This window comes from Empidonax traillii, unplaced genomic scaffold, assembly GCF_003031625.1.
Source record: "Empidonax traillii isolate 1590-97213 ecotype Southwest subspecies unplaced genomic scaffold, ASM303162v1 scaffold968:size590757, whole genome shotgun sequence".
NCBI classification, from domain to species: Eukaryota; Metazoa; Chordata; class Aves; order Passeriformes; family Tyrannidae; genus Empidonax; species Empidonax traillii.
The window spans coordinates 466,664-478,883 of NW_020956161.1; the positions used below are offsets into that span (position 1 = coordinate 466,664).

Below are 12,220 nucleotides of genomic sequence, written 5' to 3' on the forward strand. Positions count from 1 at the left end.
TTTTTCCATAATTCTTTTATATTATCTGCAAAAACAGAATGCAAAATATATATAGCAGACACATATTAGCAAGGGCAAAGCTAAGGTTAATTTTATATTTCCTCATTTCCCAGAGTTTATATGTGACAAGTCATGACACTGGTGGTTAGTTGTGAATCAGGCTACAGAGGGAAATTCATAGATCTGCAGTTAAATTGTATATATTTCAATTAATTTGTTGGACTACTTTCCATAAACACCAATTTTGATTTTTGTACAGTTTTGTGGGAGCTAAAACATGAGAGCAAACCCACTTTTATAAAAGACTTGAAATAGATTTAGGTGGATATAGCTATTGCAAAACTTGAAAGCTGAGGTGCTCTTGCAATTAGGCAAAAGGAAGTATTTTTTTTTTTCTACTCCTGACTACATTACTACAGCAGATTACTACAGAGTAATCATCATTCCCATTATTTCCACAATTCCCATCACTGGATGTTGGTGTTACAAACATACTAAGAGAGATGGATTATTGTTTTTTCTCAAATCTTAACAGCATCTATCTCTGTGTGCTACATTCTAAGTAAAAAAAAGTACTACTTCTAAGTAAAAAAAAAAAAAATGAAGGAAGATCTTTTACAGATCTCTGGTTTTGAAAGAATATGTACAGGACTAAAATATCCTGACTTCGGGCTCCTTGCAGGGGTTCATAATGATCAAGGAGGTCGTAATGGGGGAAAGATTCTTTACAATAACATCATGCAAATTGAAACACAGTGTCTGTGCTTTAAACTCCATACAACTTAAGATGGAAAACTGTAAATCATTGTGGGCCTCCTAAATTAAAGGTAAATTTAGGTAAGTCTACTGTTGGAAGAAGTACCTAGTCCACAGGAATTTTAGAAGAAGAAATTAAAGAATTTGACCTCTAAAGAGGTCTTAAATCACAGTATTTGGGTTACTATATTCAGCAAACTGCGAGTTGATTTGAAATGGAAATATATGTCTTTAGAGTAAAAGGAATGTGCAGATGGTCTTGGTTGACTGAGAAACAAAACGAGTACTAGCACAAAATGAGCACAAACTGTTCATTTTATGAGTTGTCATGGAGAGAATTATGAATGGAAAATATTCTTACACACTAATGAAGGCAGGAGAGCCCTGAAAGCTGCATTAATTATACTGTAACTGCATTACTCCAGTATGGACAATTTGTTGTACAGTATTTCTTACTTCAAGTGCTGACAGACTACTGTGTAAAATTAGATGCAAATACATCATTTTTCTGAAGAGCAAGACAACACATTTAGATTTGAAGGAAGAAACTAGCTATATGGGAAAAAGTTTGCTCACTCATAGATGATAACTTCAGCAAAAGTGAACATGCCAAACATGAGAAAAGGTCAGAAAGGACAGCAGTGTTGCATTTAATTTTCATTCCAAGGCAGGAGACTAAAGCAGAAGAAGAAATCTCTATGTTTCTTTCTGTAAAGACAGAGCTTGGACAGGTGATGTGAGTAAGTTAAAAAATGTGAGTACTGATAAGAATGACCAACTGATTGTAGTTTTGGGAGGTGAAGCAGCAGTACTGGTATGATATTGGTATATTACTGAGTGATGAGAATTCAATGACTGAAAAAGCTGTTAAAGTTATCATAAAGTCAATTCATTCATTTAATAGTTTATCTGATAGAAAGAAAGATTGTCAAAGCAATATGATGTGTCATATTACTGAATTTATCGCTAGAGGACTTGCATTGCCCATGAAGGAGAAAAAGCCAGTGCCATCAACATTGGGAATCGGATTTTCAAAATACCTCCATAATGTCACAGGAAGCCAACCTACACATAGTAACAAAAAGCATGTGAGACACCCTTTTAAATCAGACATCTTCAGGATCCATTACTATCAGCAGAACTTGATGATGTAAAATCAAATGGAACAACTTATGTTTGAGATGATGCTAATGCTCAGGAAAATGAAAAAAAAAAAAAACAAAACACCAAACCACATTGCATTTCAGTCACCAGCTGTGAGTACCAAAATCACACTTTGATGGTCATGTGAATTTGAACATGTTCTTCACCTTCTGTCACTGTGCTGGCAGGACAGTAGAACCAGAGGCAAAAAGAGCTTGATTCTCATTTGAAAGCTAAAATATCCCAAGTTGGGAGGCAGCATAATGCTGATTCTGGAGGCAGTTCCCAAATGTAAAGTGGTTTGAGGGTTTTGAGATCAAGTCTGTATAAAGCAAATTCCCTTCAGACTGCCACAGCCCATAATCATGATTTGATGGATACACAAAGAAAAACTCAGTGTCTATTTTAATTAATGATGATCTGATATTGCCATCAAGAGTGGTGTGAAAACAGATGTGTATAGTGAGGACATGCACTTTTTCTTTAATAGAATAAATTCACTGAGACGTTTGGTACTTCAAGATTAGTGTGATATATAATACAGTGTTATTTCTAAATAAAGATAAATGCTTGATTTTCTTACTCTTCAAGCACCTCCAGAAGCTATTTTTCTAGCTAAACTCTAATACAGTCACATATATAAAAAAAATTAAAATTCACGTCCAATGCTCATCTCTTCCTGCATCATTTTCTTCAGCTCTTTTATTCAGTTTGAAGATTCCTCATCCTGCATATGAAACGTTGTTATTTGCAGTGTCTGCATCAAGAGACGTAAGAAATCTTAGGTGCCTATATGTGGTAGACAGACAATACAGCATAAATTTAGTCTCAGTATTTGTAAAACACTTCTTGTTCAACAAAGAAAACTTCTTTATTCTTTTGGTAGTCCATACTTTTCATGGCAAGTAGCCACCTAGTAACAAGCAGTGGGTTTTACTGATTAAACTCATTAGGACCAGGTACCTTATTTGCGCTTATATTTGCAATAAATCCCTGTTTTTTAATATGAAAAAAAATGAAACTTACTTTTCTTTTGATTCTAGCAAATGTGAAATGTTTAAAATAATTGTATAATCAAATGCAAAAATATCAATATTTGTGAAATAACTAAGGTACTGATTTATAAAGTTCTCCTTTACTGTATTTCACACAACAGTTTTTCCATTTTCTCTAAATTTATTGTGCATTAATTCTTTTTAGGAATTTATAAAATTTCCAATATTTTCCTATACAGTGCTTTAAAACCTACCTGCTTAGATATAATTGCCAGTCTGTATATATAGGCCACCTTGGCTTTGTGGTTCATTGGAGGAAGGAGGCAGGTGTTTTAGTTGTAGGTTTGGTTGATTTTTTAAAAATCAAGAGGTGTACTAACAAGGCTGTCTTACCTGATCAAGACCTTGCCTGATCAAGGTCTCTTCAGCTGTTTTTTGAGGGGTTGAGCTGGTTTTGAGGGGTTGAGCTACAATGTTGTGCACTGACCTTAACTGGCACTTTGGACACTCAATTTTGGTTTGCAAACGTGCATAGTAGCTCACCACAAAATGAGTAAAACCCAACAGATTTGCATGATTCCCCACAAAGTTCCCCCAGACTGGCTCCTATCAGGCAGGAGATGGCTGCTTGACATAAAGTGGAAGGGTACCTCAGCTCCCACACCAAGTCTATGAAGTTCACACTCTCCTCATATTACCAATCCACATGGGTGGCAATGACTGGATTATCTTGCATGATTTTATTTTAAGAGAAATAACAGAGAATAAAGAACTAAGGTTCAATTTTGCTCTGATATCTTCATTAACAAACTGCAGGAATTGTCCTTTTAAGCAACTTCTACCAGAAAAATAAATGGACAAGGTTTACAGACATAGGCATTCTTTAAAGAAAAAGCATTGCAGTAATAATAGTACATTACAATATGATGACTCTATTCATGTTAGGTTTCCAATTTTTTAGAGGACCTGCATTTTATTGAATAATTCCAGTTATGTAACTCAAAGAAAGACAAATTTCCAGAACAGAAATGAATGTCTAAAACCACTGTGCTGCTATTTAAAATTGGGAGGAATGTTTCAGGTAGAAATTAATGCATTCCAATCTTAGCTTTCCTACAGAATGTACTGCATGACAATGGCAAAGGCAGGTAAATGCTGGTCATTTGTTTCTGCACTAGCATGACTAATGCTTACTTTTGGTGATCATTAGCTCAGTTATGTGTTCCTTTTCACCTACGTAACATTTCCATCAAGTCTGAGGTCCCCTCCAAAACAAAGCATTTTTTCTCCAGTGTATTTAACCAAATAAAAATCTCACTTCTATACAAAAGTTTCTAAATGTCATGCCTTGGAATAGAAAAGCTGCGATATTTAGTTTCAAAAAAGTTAAAAAGAGATATTTTCCTTCCCTCTCTTTAATTCAGCTAAGAGCTTAAAGCAAAGATCTCATGGAGTTTAAGTCCTGAACTGTGTTTTTTTGGGAAACATACTATTATTAAAAAAAAAAAAAAAAGCCTCACCAATACCTAAGCTTATTACCACCCCTGCCTTAACAATGCTTTGTGCTAGGGATGTGCACATTCAAGTGGAAGAGGATAAAAAAAATATTTGTGCTGTTACAGTTTTATTCCTATACTTAGAGATTTGAGTATTTTTCTAAATAAGACACAATTTTTTAAAATACATTCATACTTTAAAACCAGAAACTTCTAAATTATAGTATGAAGAAAACTGTAAGAAAAAGTATTACCTAACTGCTCTGAATTGCTCTCTTCCATCACAGATTTGTTTCATTTTTTTCACAAAATCCATTGTTTCTGAGAAGTGTTCTAATTAACAGCTTAGCTACAGTTATAAAATATTTTCCATGTGACTTACTTTTCTCTGGTACAAGACAGATAAGGAAATAAATAGGTTTTCCCTCCTAGAAATGCAGTTAACCCTTTTAAATCAGCTGATTCATTCCAAAGCAATTTCCCTTGACAGACATAGTACTTCATCCAACAAAAGAAAAACAAACCAACTTCACTTGAACATTAATATAGGTTTTCCTTCTAGCTACCAATCTAATTAATCCGACAATCAATAATGAAATATTTCTAACCTCATTTGTAACAAAACTTAGATCTAGATACACTACTTCAAAGAGAATATTTCTCAACTCAGTAAAATTTACAACAGATATGCATAAATTAAATCTAATGGGAACGTTCCAAAGCAGTCCTGTTTCCATGTGAGAAGTATGATTGTTGTTCTTTCAACATTATTGTATGGTGTCAAGTGATTTATATAGTGAAAGATAATAACTCTGTAAATTAATGAAACATAATTGGGGATATATTTGCAGTAGGAGAAAAACCAATCTTCTTTGCAGTTGTACACACATACTGAAATCTTGTTCTTTCAGTTATGCCTACAGTCTCACTGTAGGTATAAATTGAGAGTATACCTACTTATCACAACTCTTTTAACCAACAGTTCAATAAGTTTTCAATCCACCTCACAGTCTATCTAATCCATACTTCTTCAGTTAGTCTATAAGGATAATATTGGAGACAGTGTGGAAAGCCTTGCTGAAGTGAAGATATACATCATCTCCTGCTCTCCTCTCATTCACCAAGCTAGTTATTTCACAAAGGCATGATCAGGCATGATTTCTGCTTTATAAATCCATACTGACTATTTTCAATCACCTTTTTGTCCTTAATACACTTAGTAATGGCTTTCAAGATTTTTCACTCCATCATCTTCCCAAGGACTGAAGTGAGCCTGACAAGCATGCAGTTCCCTGGATCCTCCTCCTTTCTCTTCTTAGAGAGTAACATTTGCTTTCTGCCAGTCCTTAGGAACCTTTCTGGGCAGCTGTGACCTTTCAAATATAATCAGCAGTGCTCTTGCAGTGACTGGTCAGCTTCCTCAGTACTAAGGGGTACATCCCATTAGGGATGCACCCATATTTCTGTATGCCCTATCTTGTTCTATCATCTGTTTAAATATTCCCTTACCTGATCCTCCTTCACTGAGAGTAAGTCCTTGTTTCTTCAGACTTCCTACTGGCTTCAGGGACCTGGAATTGCTGGAGGACAGTCTTACCAGTACAGACCAAGGTGAAGAAGATACAGTACCTCATCCTTTCCCATATCTTTCATCACCTGGTACTCTGCCCTATTCAGCAGCAGGAACACATTTGCCCCAGTTTTGGTTTTGCTTCTTGTTGCCTGTCATGTCCCTTACCAGATTCAAATACAGGAAGGCTTTGATATTCCTAACCCTGTTCCTGCCTGTTTGTACAGTCTTTCTGTATTTCTTCCAGGTCACATGTCCCTGCTTTCACCAGTAAATACTATGCTTCTGATGCAAACTAAGCTTACTTGTAGAGTTACAATTATGTTTTGTGTGTACATAAACTTAAATTCTATTTAGTAATCTGGAGTTTAGTACAATTTTCTCTCTTATGTTGAAAACACTGTTGTTTTGAAATCCACTCTCTTGGACAGTTATATTTCTAAAAAATAATAATTGCAAAATCCATAACTTATTATAATTACCAAGTTAATTCTGACTACAAAGGGAAATTCCTCATTGCCAAATCATGATTTTCCTTCATCCAATATAATCATTTGATTAGGCATTCTGTACCATATTTCCCTAATGATTTTAATTTTTTCCTCTGGAGACTGACTTTTTAGTCTTGTTTTTCAGATGAATGTCATAGCTCATAAAGAATCAACTTACTTCTAGCTTGTTCACAGATAATGATAATAAAATGGGGGAAACATCAAGGATGATTTATTATATCACATCCAGCAGTGAAGAAAAAAAAAAGTCTTGTCAGCTGTACTCACTTCTTTTTATTTAAATGAATGCAAAAATGTCCTCCCTCTCCATCTTTTCCAAAGTAATGTTTATTTGCATCTGATTTCTCAACAATACTACATCATGTAAAAGAATGAAATGGCATTTCTGAATGCACAGTTGGTAGACTGAGCATGCACCGGTGTTTGCAACTTAACTTGAAACCCTTGCTTGCTATATTTCTGGATACCATTGATAGTTCCCTTTAAGTGCCTTTTAAACTGTGATGTACTGTAAGGAGAAGGTAAACTCTTGGGAATTGATAGGCAGGAACACCATGTGTCAGCAGGAGAGATGTAACTCTGCAGAGAACCATGCACATCTGCTTCTGTCTGGTGCACCGCTTTGGGTACCAGCCTCTACTGTCCGTGGTTTTCAGAGCAAATGTGCTCAGGATTTCCACTGACCCCAGTGGAAAATGACTGCATCCAGCTTTTCCCCCAAGTTTATGTAGTCCTTTGCTGAATTGACCAAGGGATACTGGCTTACGGCACAAAACAGGAGTAGAATCCAGTTCCCTTTCACATCTGCAACACCTCTGAAGGTCTTGGAATAGTTGTTAAAAAAGCCAAAACAATCCTTCAAAATGAACGCTCTTTTCCTTACTAAATTCAGCCAATTTGAATTAGCAGTAGTTATAAAAATACTTTCATAGTAGATTTACACAGAAGGCATTTATTTCTATTTTATACATTATAGTAAAAAAGAAACAAAATATTGGGTAAATAAAATTTTCCTTTTTTTTTTTTTCCACCCCCAGAAAAGTAGATTTCCAGTTTCTTTAATTCTTCCAGAAATGTACTTTCCAGTGACATATGGAACCCCTTTCTATTTTTGATGGTTTGCAAGATACTGCAATGACCTCTAAAACCAAGGTAAACCCACTGCTTTGTTTAGCAGAATCTGAAGGTTGCTCTTCCTGTCCAGCCACTCAGAAATATTAGTCTTGGAAGGAAACTGGTTGTGTTAGTCCTTGAAAATTCCTTGATAACAAGCAAAAGATTATTGGTACAGAGGAGGAAAGGGAACATTTGAGAGGTTTATAGCTCTGTCCCTTAAAGTGTGGTTAGTGTGGCATTGCCAGATCAGCTGCTCCGGGGCATAGTGGTGGCTATGAATGCTGCTCAAGTTTCCAGATGAGCTGCATTCCTTCTTTTCTCATGCTTCCAACACACTTATGGTGAATGAGTGGGAAGCAGGAGAGGGGACTTCAGACTTTGCCAAGCTTGGAAGTGTTCTGTGCCTGAATTGTCATTGGTATAATAGAACATTGAGAGCCTACAATGAAGATGACAGACTATTGTCTGTTTCTAGAGACAAAGTGGCAGAAACGGCCAAGAGTGAGTCCTGTGTGTGCCTGTGTGTATGAGGCGAGAAAAAAGGGAGGCTGGAAGAAAAGCTTTATTTAGAAGCAGCATGTAAGCTGCTTGCAGGCTCATTGCTACTGGAGTGTTTTGTACTGAGATATTTTAAAAGGAAATTTAATACCATTTTTTAAAAAAATAAATTCTTCCACATTGTCAAGCTTGACATTACTTTATGAGTGGAGATAATGAATTGCAGACTTCCCTGTAGAGGGCATGTTGCTTTCTTGTGGATTAGGAGAACAACATAAACTCCTCACAAACAATATATCTGATTAATTAGACACAGGACTGAATTATTCCCAGCAGAATTTCAGAATATATTTACAGAGGACATAGATAAATTGACATCTTTAGTATTCCTTTTCAGCTCAACTCTCCCACAGAACTGGCACTGTTTATCTATCAATGACAAAAATAAATAGTTCAGTGACACTGAGATGTGATGAATATGATTATAGAGTGGTCAAGGCAAAGAGGTCTCAATTAACGAAACTTTAATGCCAACAATGGGAAATACAGTAGGAAAAATGCCTGCATGATCAAGATCAATCTCTGGGCTCTAAATCAGATTAGGAAGTTTTGAAGTTGCTTTAGGCTCTGAAAAAAATAAGCGTTCAGAATCTATACCTAAAGTACTCATTTTTGAATGATGGCAAAACTATATTGAAGAATTTCATATGAAATAGAACAGACAATTTAAAGGAATATTAAGGGGCAGATCTTACCTGTTTCATATTGAGGAATATTTTTACTTCACAGAAATTAATATGTCAATATACAGACTAGATGAGGGATTAATTTTGGCTAATTTTAGTAACAGAAATAATAAATGTCTAATCTAACCTAATCCTCTAGACTGCCTTACAAAAAGAGACAGGAATGTCCACAGGGCAGAGTTTTCTACTTAACTTCAGTGCTTATCTTAGGGTAGGTGAATTAGCCTCCAGCAGCACCTATCTCTTTCTGCTGACCATTGGGAAAGCCTAAGCAACTATCTCAGATTTATGTGCTTAGCTGATTATTGCACCTTACTTGTAAAATATTTATAATGTACCTCGGGAAATAAAGATGTCTCCAGATAGTCCACTGAAAAATCTGAAGGTGTGGTGTGGTTTTTTTGTTTGTTTGTTTTTTCTTTTTTTAAAAAATTTCTTTGTCCATATGCTTTTTTGCAGAGAATCAGAGAGGAATTCAGAATTTTGAGCTCAGTATATCCTCAAAATGAGCACATCACTGGACTGAAAACATATCTTTGTTCTCTCACATGCTTTCAAAGATACACAGAGACTTTTGAAAATGCTTAGACTGTTAACACCCAAAGTTTCCAGACATGAACGCCTGTTAGGTATTTGACATTTTATTGGGTGCTCAAACACCACATCAATTGCTTTTATATATATTTGAAAATCTGGACTGTTCAAAAGTCATGGATTTCACATTTGTGAAATTCACATTTATACATCCTCTGGCACCAAAGCCATTGAATGGTGCATGAAAAACAACAGTAAGTTCTGACATCACTGGAACTAATAAAACATGATTTGTTATAGAAGTGTCTTCTGACTGATTGACCTTGATGTTCAACTGAAACATTTATAAATCTGTGGAAATCTAATTATTTAATTAATTAGAGTCCTCTAGTTCTGTCACATTCAGTTAAAATACAACAAGTTCAAAAGGTTTTAAAGGGAACACAAAGACACAAACACACGCAGGCAGTGGGGATCTGTGACCTTTGCCTTCTGTGCAAATGGTGCTACAAAGAGAAAGCTCTTCTTTGGTTGCAGAAGCTTTGAGCCATCCAACCTAAAGCTCTAACTGATCATCATCATCCAGTTTTATTCAGCTTGTTGCAGTCTTATTCAACTTGTTTATCAATTACCTGGACAAAGGGATAGAATGCACTCTGAGGAATTTTGCTCATAATAAGAAACTGGGAGGAGTGACTGATACACACCTGAAAGCTGTGCTGCCATTCAGTAGTACCTTGTTATCTGGAGAGTTGGGTGGAGATAATAATGAGGTTCAACCAGGGCAAGTGTAGAAGAAATAACCATAAGTATCAGCACAGGTGGGGGGTTGACCTACTAGACAGCAGCTCTGCAGAGAAGGATCTGGGAGTCTTGGTGGATGACAAGCTGACCATGAGCCAGCAGTGTGCCCTGGAGGCCAGGAGGGCCAACAGAATCCTGGAGCGTTTCAGGAAAGTATGGCCCACAAGTCAAGCGAGGTGGTCTTCCCCACTACTGGGTCCTAGTGAGGTAGTGAAGATAAATCTGGAGTATTGCGTTCAATTCTGGTCTCCACAGTTCGAGAAAGACAATATGATACTGGAGAGGGTCCAGTGGAGGGTCATAAAAATGATTAGGGGTATGGAGCAAGTGCCTTAGGAAGTGATGGAGCTGGGTCTCTTTAGTGTAAGGAAGAGAAGGCACAGGGGATCTCATTAATGTGTATAAATATCTCAAAGGCAGATGTCAGGAAAATGGTGCCAGACTCTTTTCAGTGGTGCCCAGCAACAGGATGAGGAGCAATGGCCACAAAATGAAACACAAGAAGTTCCAGTTCAGCTTGAGGAACAACTTTAAACTGAGGATGGCAGAGCACTGGAACAGGCTGCCCAGGGAGGCTGTGGAGTCTCCCTCTCTGGAGACATTCCAAACCCACCTGGATGCATTCCTGTGTAACCTGCACTGGATGCCCCTGTCTTGGTGGGGGAGTTGGACTGGGTGATCTCCAGAGGTCCCTTCCAGCCCTAACAATTCTGTGATATTGTTATCACAATTAAAACAATGAACATACAGTAAATATATTTGATACAGGACTTTTCACCTTTCTTTGCAATCTAAAGGTAAAGGTTATAAAGAAAAGTGTGGGGCTCCAGGCAAGTGTCAGAGCAAACAAATGGAAATGCAAAAGCAAAAACAAAACCACAGATGCAGATGTGGCCTTCTCTGACACTCCTACAAACAATGTCATTATTTACTCTCTCTGTAGTAGTTATGTCAACTGAACCAATAGTAAAAGGAATTCACCAGGAAGCAAAAAAAATTTAAACACATGGCTCAAAAATTTATACATTTATCCTAATGGGGAAAACATATTTCATTTTTTTTCACATACAAAGTAAAAAAAAAAAATAAATCTTCCAACAATAAAAAGTTTAAATGACAAATTTCTAATGTGATCTCTTACATCTGCAGAACTGTGCTTGCCCATGTATACTGAAGAAAGGTGATGTCAAGGTCAAATGAATTTAGAAATGGCTGATATAAGGGATGTCTAAAGATGGCTTCAAAGCAGCGTATGAGTTACTGAGTACATCAGAAGTACCCTCACTCAGCTTCTTTGAGCAGGGCATTTCCAGGTACTGAAGCTATCTCTGAGGTACATAGCATGGAAACCATGCAGCCTACTGCTTAGCTCAGTTAAAACAACAGCAAATCTTCCACTAGCAGGTCTTAAACAAATGTTTCCTCATCATGTCTCAGGTCAAGCACTAAAACCAGTCACTGGTGAACCACGGGAAAAATTCTGTGTCTTTTTTCAAATGGGCATAACAGGTAATATCTGGCCAGAAAAATCCCTAAAGTAGAATTGTGTGAGAGAAACTGATGTGAAATTGATGGACAGTCACCATCTGGGAATGCCCACTGTGTCTGTATCTTAGTGCTGTAGCTAGGGCCTATAGATTTATCTCAATTACCATCTCAGCTGCAGCAGTTGATAAAGTGTTACGCTAAGGGGTAAGATGGAATTCTGATAGAAAGGGCACAAGAAGGCAACAAACCTCCAAGTGAACACAGACATAAAGAACAGACAATGAAATCCAAGGTCCGTTAGGAACTTCACCAACAAACCAGAATAAAAAACATCAGAAAACTGTGCACTGAAAGGATGTCAGAAATAAGGCTGTATAAAATAAATTCTAGTCTCTCTCTCCTTTCTTCCCCTCCCTGCCTCAGCCCGTTGGGTTTTTTTCTTTTTTTCTTTTTTTTTAATAAAAAAAAAATGTAAGAATTCATGACATAATCCTTTGCAAAAACCATCAAGTCTCTGTTGTGCTCTAGAAACTCTACCTACTGCTAGTGAGCCCTGATCACT

At 36.7% G+C, this 12,220-nt stretch overlaps 1 protein-coding gene and 1 long non-coding RNA gene across 2 annotated transcripts in view; one reads left to right on the plus strand and one right to left on the minus strand.

Moving 5' to 3' along the window:
• The window catches only part of LOC114067798 (membrane-associated guanylate kinase, WW and PDZ domain-containing protein 2-like), a gene marked incomplete at its 5' end in the record, with an annotated part of 514,387 nt that overhangs the window by 413,640 nt on the left and 88,527 nt on the right, over positions 1-12,220 (minus strand). The window lies entirely within an intron of this gene.
• On the plus strand, positions 247-10,879 carry LOC114067799. The gene is made up of 3 exons (XR_003573473.1): positions 247-258; positions 6,870-6,872; positions 10,719-10,879. It is a non-coding gene; the product is annotated as an uncharacterized LOC114067799 (long non-coding RNA).